Source organism: Suncus etruscus, chromosome 16, assembly GCF_024139225.1.
Source record: "Suncus etruscus isolate mSunEtr1 chromosome 16, mSunEtr1.pri.cur, whole genome shotgun sequence".
In the NCBI taxonomy this organism is placed as follows: domain Eukaryota; kingdom Metazoa; phylum Chordata; class Mammalia; order Eulipotyphla; family Soricidae; genus Suncus; species Suncus etruscus.
This window is the reverse complement of record NC_064863.1, coordinates 54,351,550-54,363,708: the sequence shown is the minus strand read 5'-3', so window position 1 is coordinate 54,363,708 and position 12,159 is coordinate 54,351,550. Positions and strand designations below refer to the sequence as shown.

The following is a 12,159-nucleotide window of genomic DNA, read 5'->3' as shown; positions in this document are numbered from 1 at the left end:
GACTTTTATAAGAGAACATGCAACACTACCTTCAGTTTGATGTGGAAAATAAGGTTAATAGAAGTTAAGAAGTCAGCAGGATCCAAACAACAAATAGCTCAATATAAATTATAAAGCAAATTGGAGACAAGAGAAAAAAACACTGTAAGGTTACTTAAGAGAATATGCAGTGGGGCCGGGTAGGTGGCGCTGGAGGTAAGGTGTCTGCCTTGCAAGCGCTAGCCAAGGAAGGACCTCGGTTCGATCCCCCGGCGTCCCATATGGTCCCCCCAAGCCAGGGGCGATTTCTGAGCACATAGCCAGGAGTAACCCCTGAGCATCAAACGGGTGTGGCCCAAAAACCAAAAAAAAAAAAAAAAAAAGAGAATATGCAGTAACCAATACTAGATTGTAATGCAAATTGTGATAACACCTGTAGAATTAATGAGATATAGGGCATAATTTAGTGAAGCATTATATACACACAGAGAAGCTTTAAATTTCTTTTAGTTTGGTAAGTTTTGGGAAAAAAAAAAGAAGTGCCATTAACTTAAATAAAAGATAGCACAGAGATAGGATGTTTGCCTTGCATGCGGCCAACCCAGGACAGACCTGAATTCAATTTCTAGCATCCCTTATGGTTCCCTGAGCCAGGAGCAATTTCTGAGTACAGAGCCAGGAGTAATCCCTGAGCACTGCTGGATATGGCTCAACATCCCCCCACCCCCCAAAAAAGGGTACAGTAGAGGATTTGGACCAATGATTAAAAGCTCAGTTTTATTTGTATGTGTTTTAAGTACAAACTGCCTCATATACATCCATATTGTCTCTCTTCAAATCTTAAAGATAAAATTAGCACAGGTATGCAAATATTAATGTTGTTTCCTTATAAATAATAGAACCTATGTGAATGAAAATAGAAAAAAATCCCATGCTTTCAAGTCAAATAAAAATTCAAAACACAGAAGAGAAATATTCATATAGGTATTATGGAATCAAGACATATTGTACTTTTAAAATATGAAGACATGTGCTCGCTTTGGCAGGACCTATACTAAAATTGGAACGATACATAGAAGATTAGCATGGCCCCTGAGCAAGGATGCAAATTCGTTAAGCGTTCCATAATTTTCTAAAAACAATATGAAGACATACATCAAAAATGATTTGAGTAATAAAAGTGTGCCTTTATGGGGCCTGAGAGATAGCATGGAGGTAAGGCGTTTGCCTCTCATGCAGAAGGACGGTGGTTCGGATCCCGGCATCCCATATGGTCCCCTGTGCCTGCCAGGGGCGATTTTGAGCATAGAACCAGGAGTAACCCCTGAGCGCTGCCGGGTGTGACTCAAAAAACAAACAAACAAACAAACAAACAAAAGTATGCCTTTAGATCAAGTAAGGTGTGGATAGCTTAATAAAAAATTTCGGGGAAAAAGTAAAAGTAAAAAACACTTTCACTAATCGTAAAAAAATTATTTTTCTGCAGTGCTCCACGATTTAATTTAGAACCCCACACATGCAAGGCAAGTGATCTACCACTGAGGCATGTTTCTAGTCCTTAAAATGTAATTTGACCCATTCTCTCTGGAAAATAATCTAAAGATATTTCAAGAAATAACAAATATAAATTATAACCTATGTTTCAATAATTTCAAATGTATATCTAGTCAAACAAATTAAATATTATAATCAAATGAACATGGACTCCATTATGCTGAGTGAAATAAGTTAGAAGGAAACAGATAGACACAGAATAGTCTCTCTCATCTATGGGTTTTAAGAAAAGTAAAAAAAAAATATTGTAATAATGCAGAGATAATAGAGATGAGAGCTGGAAGAACCAGCCCATGATATGAAGCATGCCACAAAGAGTGGTGAGTCAGTTGGAGAAATGACTACCCTGACAACTACCATGACAATGGTAGGGAGTGAGAGAAATAGAATGCCTGTCTTGAAGGCAGGCAAGGGGTGGAGAAGAGGGAGATGGAGGACATTGGTGGTGGGAATGTTGCAGTGATGAAGGGCAATGTTCTTTTTTTTTATTTATATAATTGAAACCCAACTAAAAACATATTTGAAATCATAGTTCTTAAATAAAGGTATGAGGAAAAAATATAAACAGGTTAATTGAAGCATTTTTCAATTGTCAAATAGGAAATAAAGCAAATGCCAAATGACATAATTGTTAAAATATTTACAATAGAATGTTACTAAAACAATAGGACAGATCAATTCTTGCTTTTGTTACAACAAATTATAGAACTGAAGGGACTACTAAGTGGAATAAGTCAGAAAGAGTCAGAAAAAATCTAAATAACCTTTCTTATATGTGGTGCACAAAGAACCAAAGCAAGGGATCAAACAATTTTTAATTAAAGCAAATGAATAGAATCTGATGCCATAACTGAGGTTACCAAAGAAGAGCAGTATGGAAGTTGAAGGAAGGGTTCAGTAGGCTTTAATATTGGAACTTGGTTATAGATGTGTTATGGAAATATTTACCTTGTCTCTAGTAATATAACATTTATATATCAAGAAGCAACATTATCCCATAAGAAGTGAACTAAAAATGATCATTCATGATGTGCATGAGGGTTAGAACAAAAATTTACAGGAAGAAATTATTCTCTCTAGCCTGAACTAAAATTACCATCATCACTTACCTTCATTCACAATTGTTAGATTTGTAGAATTTAGGCTCTGCAATTCCAATTCTGAGGCCTTTGAACTCAGAATTATACCTTAGGTCTTTAAGTGTATATTGAATTTTATATTAACTATCAGGGTTCTTCAGCTGGTAGGTAGCAGATCCTTAGTCCAAATAGTGGTTGTGATGGTCTGTATGTATGTTTTTATTTGTGTGCATGTCTCACAAAACAAATAAATAGAAGATAGTGAAACAGAAATAATGGTAGTATAGAAAAATTATATTTCCAATTATAATTTTTCTATCTTCGCAATGATTTACATATAAGTAGTGATATACACATAACAGCTAGTATAAGGCAAGCCTGTGACTGTAAAAAGTGGTATTTGATAAAACAAATAAGAAAAACACATTGAATTAATAATATTCCCTATCAGGAAGATGTTCTGTCAGTTGAGATGACTGATATTCAAGAATGAAAATAATCTCATCAGTCAAAAGCAGACAATCAGAAAAAGGTCAGTAAAAAAAATCCAGCTAAATCATAGCAGTTGAATATTTGAACCCAGAGGCCAAGTAGTAGATAATACTCTAAAGATTAATAATTTTTCAGATAAGATATGAATGGTAAGGTGAACACTTGTAAAGATTAAAATCTAAGAGTTTAAATATTACTTCAATACTCAAATATCAAAAACAAAAAAATACCATCAATGCATGATAATAAATAAGATTCTTGATAATATAAACAAAATACAAAAAAATGATACACAGATAAAGCCTCTAATCTGTTTTAAATGCACTTATGTAAGATTGTAAAAGAATAAAGACTTAAAGCACTGTCATATTTCCTGTTTTTATGAAAAGAGAGCAATGATTATTATTTTTTTTCTGTTTGGATTTCCTTTCTCTGACTCTTTCTTTCTAGAAGGAAAATTGTGGTGCAGGTACAAGTTACTGACTTTCCATTTTTGAAATAAATGTCAAATGTTAAACAGATTAAGGTCTAGATTAGTATTTATAAAAGTGGACAATCTCACATCTAAGGAGCTGTAATGATGCAGAGAGTAATAACAGTCTTGGGTAGAATTTGGAGAGCACTTCCAGTTTACTCAAGAAAGTATATTTCTAGGTTCTTGAGCAAGGGTATAGAGGGGAAGACATTTGCTTTTTATGCAGCTGTCCAGGGTTGCATTTTCAGCATTCCACACATTCCTTTCAAGTCTTCCAGCAATGAATCCATTTTTGTTTATTGTGTGTTAATAATTGATTGTCAATTTCATTGTGAACCCCACATTCTGTGACCCTTCATTTGGGTTGAGATTCACATTTTAAGAAGCTTCACTCTTAAATGGACATACTGTGAATTTACCTTCACATTCTGAGTATATTTTTGTGTTTTTATATATAGGTACATATATAATTTAATGTTTCTATAAACCCAATTTAATAAATGAGGATGTAAATGACTTGCTTGGCATCAGAACTATTAATAGCAAATCTTTATTATGGAAATTTTCATATCTCCTCATTCTTATTCTCTAGATATATAATTTACTTTATAATTACCAACAGTTCTCGTTTCATTCAATATGCATAAAGTATTTTCAGCATTTTTATTTTTATTACCAGGAGTGATGTAAATAACACACAGTTTTAAAAAAATATTTAAATTTTCTCTAAATCTGTTTTTTTCCTTCAAATAATTCTAAGATTCTAAAATAAACTTCCAAATCCTTATACGAAATGTAAAAGGATTTTAGCAACAAAATTTTATTTTTCAAAAATAAAGTAAAAAGAAATAAGGAAGATGAGAGGATAAACAATAATCTTATGAAATTGTCCATATCCTAATATCCAGAACCTGAGAATAAATTAACTTATAGGAAACAGAAATATATTCATTTACCTGGAGAATTTAGTATAAGAATCACCTATCCTTATGTAGGAAATTATTTTGGAATATTTGAGTGAGCCAGATCTCATCAGAGTTCTTTAAAATGGAAAACAGAGTCATAGGTGGATGTCAGAGTAATTGAATGTCAACACTTGACCTGTTCTTATTCATTTTATAGAAGGAAAAGGGGTCTGCGTGCTTAGAAGAATATGACCTTTAGAAATTGAAAAAGGTGAGCAATCAATTTCCATATATTATTCAGAATAAAATATTTCCCTGTAAAAATTTTTAATTTTATGTTTTTAACTAAAGAAGTAAAAATAATATTTGTGCCACATTAATTGATTGAACTTTTAGTAATGTTTCAGCAGCAATTGCAAACTGATACAAAAGAGAAGAAAGTAATTGAAAAATAACCCAAAATTTCACAATATACTTGAAGACTATATAAATGTGCTTTAATACAAATAGGAAGTCATGATGCATGTGCTATATACATGTTTATTAGACAGTTGTAGCTAGAATTTAGGATATGTAGACCATTAGAGACAGTTAATGCAGAGTGTGAAATCCTTTAATAAGGACAGAAAAAAATAGAACAGGTAACAAAAATGATAAAGAAATAATTTACAATATGCCAAAATCTAAGTGTAAAATGGAGAAACATAGTTAATACAATAAACTAAACAAAAAAAACTGACAGAGAATAACTGACAGAATTGTGTTTATAGTAAAGACAAGAAGCAATAAAAGTAAGGTTAAATAGGACAGGCATGTCAAGGACAATCACTGAGTACAGTCAGGTAGGAGATCAAGGTTGAAATCTACATAAATTTCAAGTCAGTGAAGTAAGGATAAAAGAAGTGTGTTTGGAAATGAGTTAAAAATGATGAAGGGAGAAATGATCATAGTAGAGTAGAAAAATTAGTTGGAAAAAGGGTTGGAATAAAGTTCAAATTAGAGTACTGAACAAAACGTCTTTATTAGTTTTCTTTTAAGTTTTTAAAAAGATAAATCTTTTAGAGACAGACAGAAGTCTCATCTTCAAACACTACGTAAATTATGTATTTTATAAATAAATATAATATATTATCATAATAAGATACAGATGACAGCAATTAAAGAAAGATGAAGGGGAGTTTTTTAATTTCTTTTTTAAATACTGCTAAACTGAGTTTTGCAAGGGATGGGTCAACTTTCCAAAATTTCCATTTTACAAATATGCTGCTTAGGCTCTAGTCATGTTTCCAAGGTACGTGTGTCATCTAGCCAAAGACAAAAAACTTCTCAGACCTACAGGTTCTCTTTCTATGGGAACCAGATCTTGACAAGTGGTCTGTGAACATTGACAAAACAAATCTGCAAGCCATCATGTTGATGTGTGTACAAGGGCCAAGTTCGTACAGATGTCTAATATGGCACAGATGGGCAGGCGAGGCATTTGGCCGTGGTTTTCTTGTAAATATAAGAGAAAGCAGAACCCAAAGCTAACTAAGACAGTAGCCTTCCAGTTGGGAAAATATACCAAACTGGCTAACAGTCACAGAACTAACTGCCATAAGTACCCTGCTGTTCTGATAGTTGGCATCCAGAGAGAGGTGCAGCCTCTATGCACACAGCAGAGTTACAGCCAGGAACAGCTGTCAAAACCTGCGGCAGCTACATGACTAGATTCCATGACCTAGTTAAAGACTTGTACCATAGTAAACTTATAATTTGTAAAAGGTGGTATGCTTTTTATATGTAAGATGTCAGAAAAGGTTAATTCCCAAAGCGTACCGCATGACGAAAAAATGTAGAGAGGCATTTACATTGCACCTTCTGCATTAAGTTCTAACTTAATGATAGGACCAAACCAGAGATATTATCAATAGGTAGATATTTTCAATTTTTAAATCATGGTTAGTGATTGTGAATGTGTATTTGTGTGCATGTATGTTTGAGGGGAAAAGACACTTTCACTTTTCACTAAAAGTTTCATGTGAAACTGGAAATACTATTATATAGCACTCTAACAATTCAATATTACTAAATCTATGGAAATAAAATATATGTATAGTTATTGTTTTTTGCTATTTTAACTTTTTGTCTTAAGTAAATTTTAATTGGAAATTAGCAATATATTTATTAAGCAATTTAAGTGCTATTTTATTTATTTATTTGCAGTTTCTAAATTATTAGCGCTTAAAAAAGGCATAGTCATACTGCAGAGAGATCATTTTTTGGCAGCTTGTTAGAGACTGAGAAAAATTAGAGTTTTGAAGCATCTGTATATAATTAAAATCAACAGTTATAATATTCTAAGCTTTATGTGTCCTACAGAAAAACCAATTGAGTACTATTATAACCGAGGTTTAGAACTATATCGTAAAAGAGAAAAATGGTATGAAAAACAATGTCCTGTGTAACTTTTGTTTCATCAGGTCATCATGTATATGAACATGCAAGTACATACACATAACACTCTCACACTTTGAAAATATACAGGTTCTGCTTCTTTAAGCATCTCATAATTATCTCAAAAATTACCTCAGAAAATGGCACAACCTATTTTACTTAATATGTAATCAGAAAACATGGAAATAGGTAAATTTTACTTGTGTGACCTTCGATAAGCTACAAATAATATATAATATACAACAAACAGGAAACTCAAAGACTGAAGCATCTCAGGACAAGACTATGTTATATCACAGAGAGACTTGGATTTCAGAAACCTGCTTTTGCCTTGAATAAACCTCCATGAATGCTATATTGCTCTTAAAAATCCAAAAGTTTTTCCTTCCAGATTAATCTCTTTTATTATTATTTTGTTTGTAAAGACACAATTGTATCCCAGTGTACTTTGATTATAGCTATTGAATGTAGATATATAAATATTTAGAATTTGTTACATGTTTTAAATAGGTGTTTGCTAAATATTTCATAAGAACTTTGGAAGATAAGCAAAGTAAAAATAGTAATTGTATGATAACATTACCTAAATTATTTTATTAGCAAATTTTAATAATTTCTTTTTTATTTATTAAAATTTTTATTGAACATTTTTAATTATGCTATTTATTTTTTAATTTTTGGCTTTGGCACCATACCTGGTGATGCTAAGGGGTTAATAATGGCTCTGCACTCTGGAATTACTCCTGGTAGTTTTTGGTGAATTATATAGGATACCATTGGTTGAACCTGGGACAGTCAAGTGCAAGACAAATGCCCTACCCATTGTACTATTATTCTGGATCCTTAATTATGATTAACATTGGTTTACAAGAAGATAAATAAACATGTAGTATCTATAATTATTTATTTGGCCACACCTGGTAACATCAAGGGTTACTCCTGTCTATGTGCTCAGAAATCGCTCCTGGCTGGGGAACGAACCAAGGTCTGTCCTGGGGCAGCTGCGTGCAAAGCAAATGCCCTACTGCTGCGCTATCGCTTTGGACCTTAGTATCTGTAAGTTTTATATATGTATATATTCTTGTAAATCAATGTTTACACACATTAATGTTTGTGTATGTTGAATTTGGATTTGAGGTATGTGGGTTTTGTGGTGTCCTGGCTGTGTTTAGGATTCTTTGCCTAGGGATCTCGCAAGACAAGTTTGGTGACCATATGGTGTACCAGCCAGGGATAGAATCTAGGTCAAAGAACAGGAAAATTCCCCACTTACATTACTTTGTTTGTATCTCCCTAACTGACTATATTTTAAGCATACAATTTTACATTCACAAAATATATCTTGCCAGACCAGACCACAACCACTTCCAAAGCACCAAAACTCACCAACAGTATATTTAATTTCTCCAACACACACACACACACACACACACACACACACACACACACCACATTACTGGTAGGATTAGTTTTACAGAGCACAAGGTTTTGTTTTTATGAAGCTCACCTTAGCAATAAGTTTTTAAATTTTCAATTAGTATGATACATAAAATGTATTCATTATAAATTTGAATATACTTAAAACAATACACAGATAAAATTGGAGGAACTAAAACTAAGAAAGGCATTATACCACAAAGATATCCACAGTAAGCATAGATCTTTTACTTTACAAATTAATTTTCGAGTTTGAAACTCAGACCCCCAGCTAACACCATGTACAAAGGTAAAATCCAAATGGATTAAAGACCTTGGTATCAGAACTGAAACTATAAGGTATATAGAACAACATGTAGGTGAAACACTCCAGGACATTGAGACTAAAGGCATCTTTAAGGAGGAGACAGCACTTTCCTAAGCAAGTGGAAGCAGAGATAAACAGATGGGTACTATATTAAGCTGAGAAGCTTCTGCATCTCAAAGGAAAAAAGTGCCCAGAATACAAAGGCCACCCACCTGAGTGGGAGAAATTATTCACCCCAATACTCATCAGATAAAGGGCTAATATCCAAAATTTACAAAGGTACTGACAGAACTATATAAGAAAAAAACAACTAACCCCCATCAAAAAATGGGGAGAAGAAATGAACAGACACTTTAGAAAAGAGACGAAAGGCAAATGGGCCAAAAGGCACATGAAAAGATGTTCAACATCACTAATCGTCAGGGAGAATGCAAATCAAAACTACTATTAGGTACCACCTCACGCCACTGAGATTGGCACACATCACAAAAAAGGAAAACAAGCAGTGCTGGCGGGGATGTGGAGAGAAAGAAACTCTTTTTCACTGCTGGTGGGAATGCCGTCTAGTACAATCTTTATGGGAAGCGATATGGAGATTCCTTCACAAACTGGAAATTGAGCTTCCATACGATCCAGCTATACCACTCCTAGGAATATACCCAAGGAACACAAAAATACAATACAAAAATCCCTTCCTTACTCCTATATTCATGGCAGCACTATTTACAATAGCCAGACTTTGGAAACAACCAAGATGCCCTTCAACAGATGAGTGGCTGAAGAAACTGTGGTACATATACACAATGGAATACTATGCAGCCATCAGGAGAGATGAAGTCATGAAATTTTCCTATACATGGATGTACATGGAATCTATTATGCTGAGTGAAGTAAGTCAGAGGGAGAGAGAAAGACACAGAATGGTTTCACTCATCTATGGGCTTTAAGAAAAATGAAGGACATTTTTAACAGTACCTCAGAGACAAGAGAGATGAGGGCAGGTAGGTGCAGCTCAGGACATGAAGCTCATCACATAGAGTGATGAGTGCAGTTGCAGAGATGACTACACTGAAAACTATCATAACAATGTGAATGAATGAGGGAAGTAGAAAGCCTGTCTCGAGTACAGGTGTAGGGGGGTGGGGAAGAGGGAGATCTGGGAAATTGATGGGAATGTTGCACCGGTGAAGGGGGGTGTTCTTTACATGACTGTAATCATACAACTATAATCATGTTTGTAATCACGGTGTTTAAATAAATATTAAAAAATAAAGATTAGTAAAAGGCATATATTTTCTATTTGGTTATAGGAATGCATGGTAAATAATAATCATCCAGAAAGACAAATAAAAGTGGCTGATAAAATGATTAAATTTTTGTAAATAAGAAAGTTTATGCTTTAAATAAAAGCATAAAATAAATAAAATAAAATAGCTCAAAATAAAAACATTTCAAATTTTACTTTCTTTTTCACTCCTTTTTCTTTCACTATTTTTCTCTCCTTTCCAACTTCCTTTTTTCTTTCTTTTCTCTTTCTTCTTTTTCTTTCCGTCTTTCATTTTCATTTCTTTCATTTGTTCTCCCACAATTTGCCTTTTTCTTTTCTTTCTCTTTTTATCTCTTCCGTTCTCTCTCCCTTTTATCCTTTCTGTTTTTATCCCTCATTTCTTCACTTCTTTCTCTCTTCATTCTCACTCCTTCCCTCACTCTCACTTTTTCCTCTTTCTCCTTCTCTTCCTCCTCCTTTCCTCTCTCTCTTCTCCACTCACCCACCCCTTCATTTCTTCCTTTCTCCCACCTTCACTTTTTTCATCCCTCCCTCTCTCGCACCATCCTTTTCTTTCTTTTTCCTTTCTTCCTTCTTTCCACTTCTTGCTGGGATAGGGGATATAGAACAGATTCATGCTCAGGAGTTATTTTTGTTTTAGCTCATTTATTACTCAAGAAGGTGCTTATGGGACTATATGTAATATCAGAAATTGAACTGGGTTTGGCCATGTAACAATGCAAGCATCTTTTATCTTGCACCATCTCTTTGTCCTTGTGCTCTCATAAACAGTAATTATTCCACATTTAATGATTCCATTGTATTAAATACTTGAAGTATTCTTTAAAGCCAGAAATAATACTGAAACTTTATATTTGTCTCAAAAAGTAGGATTGCAAAATAAACAACATATTTAGAAAATAAAACAAAGAATTATAATATGAAATAGCCAAATTACTTTATATAATTTAAAACAATTAATAGAAAGATGTTGATATATTATATATATATATATATATAAAGTACACTTGACTTAGGTGCTCATTTATTGTCAATGTAATAAAAATCAAAACTACAGTATGTCACCCCACACTCAAAGGGATGTATTTTATCAAAACAAAACAAAAAAGATAATTGGAAATGATCACTTTCACAAGAACTGCATGATGAAAAGAGATAAAGTTATATGCCAGATACCTTTACAGTTAACAATGGCAAACATTAATGTCTAAAAAAAAATGAAAGATAGAGAAAGGGAGAGAGAGCTTGTGTATGTGTGAGAGGGAGAAGAAAAATCTCTGGAGAGTAGTGGGAGAAAAACTGGGGGCATTGTTGACAAAAAATGTGCACTGGTGTAGGGTGTATAACTTAAATCCAATCATGAATAACTATGAAATTGTGTTTCTGATGGTCGTTAATTATATAATTTATTTTAAAAAAGAAAACAATATTAAATAACTATGAATAAGTTGGAACTCTTGCATACTTTTGATGAGAAAAAAATTTAACTTGTAGACAAATTTTTAAGTGAATGACAGCTTTAAAGCGGAAACAAAAAAAAAAAATCAAAACCCAAAGATAAGTAGAAGGTAAATGTGAGCTTAAAAGAACATTTTATCATTTCTGACACACTGAAAAAGCTATTTTGGTGAATATACACCTTTTCACTAATCACATGGTGTGTTAACCAATTTATATCATATATTACATATATTAAATAATACTTAAATATGCACATAAGTTTATTTGTTAGTAATTTAATTTTATAACTAACATATAATATCATATATAAAATATATACCTGATTTTATTTGTTAGTAACTCTTTAATGTAAAACAACACTGAAAGAGCTTTATCTCCATAAGCCGTGTTATACTAATTATGGACACAACCACCCTAGATAACCAGTTACTTTAGGTACAGAAGAATCTATAACAGATATTACAGTGTTTCAAATATTTTACATGTGCATTTTAATCTTAAGTTTGTTTACTGTGTACTACAAGATTTTATTTCTTTCAGAAGGTAAATTTCAGAAACCCTGAGACCCTGTAAAATTTGGAAATACATTTTTAAATGTCATAAAGATTGAAGTTATATCTTTGCTTCCTCCACAATGGTTTGAATATATAGAATTGTTTGTTAATGATTCCCATTCATAAAACCATTGATCTTTTTATTGTTCCACACTACCCAGTTCTAGACTTCTGTGAGACACAGAACTTTTT

At 32.9% G+C, this 12,159-nt stretch overlaps 1 non-coding gene across 1 annotated transcript; it reads left to right on the top strand.

Moving 5' to 3' along the window:
- Nucleotides 1–1,009: 1,009 nt before the first annotated feature.
- LOC126033149 (U6 spliceosomal RNA) lies at nucleotides 1,010–1,111 on the top strand. Its single transcript, XR_007504298.1, has one exon. It is a non-coding gene; the product is annotated as a U6 spliceosomal RNA (small nuclear RNA).
- The last annotated feature ends 11,048 nt before the right edge of the window (nucleotides 1,112–12,159 follow it).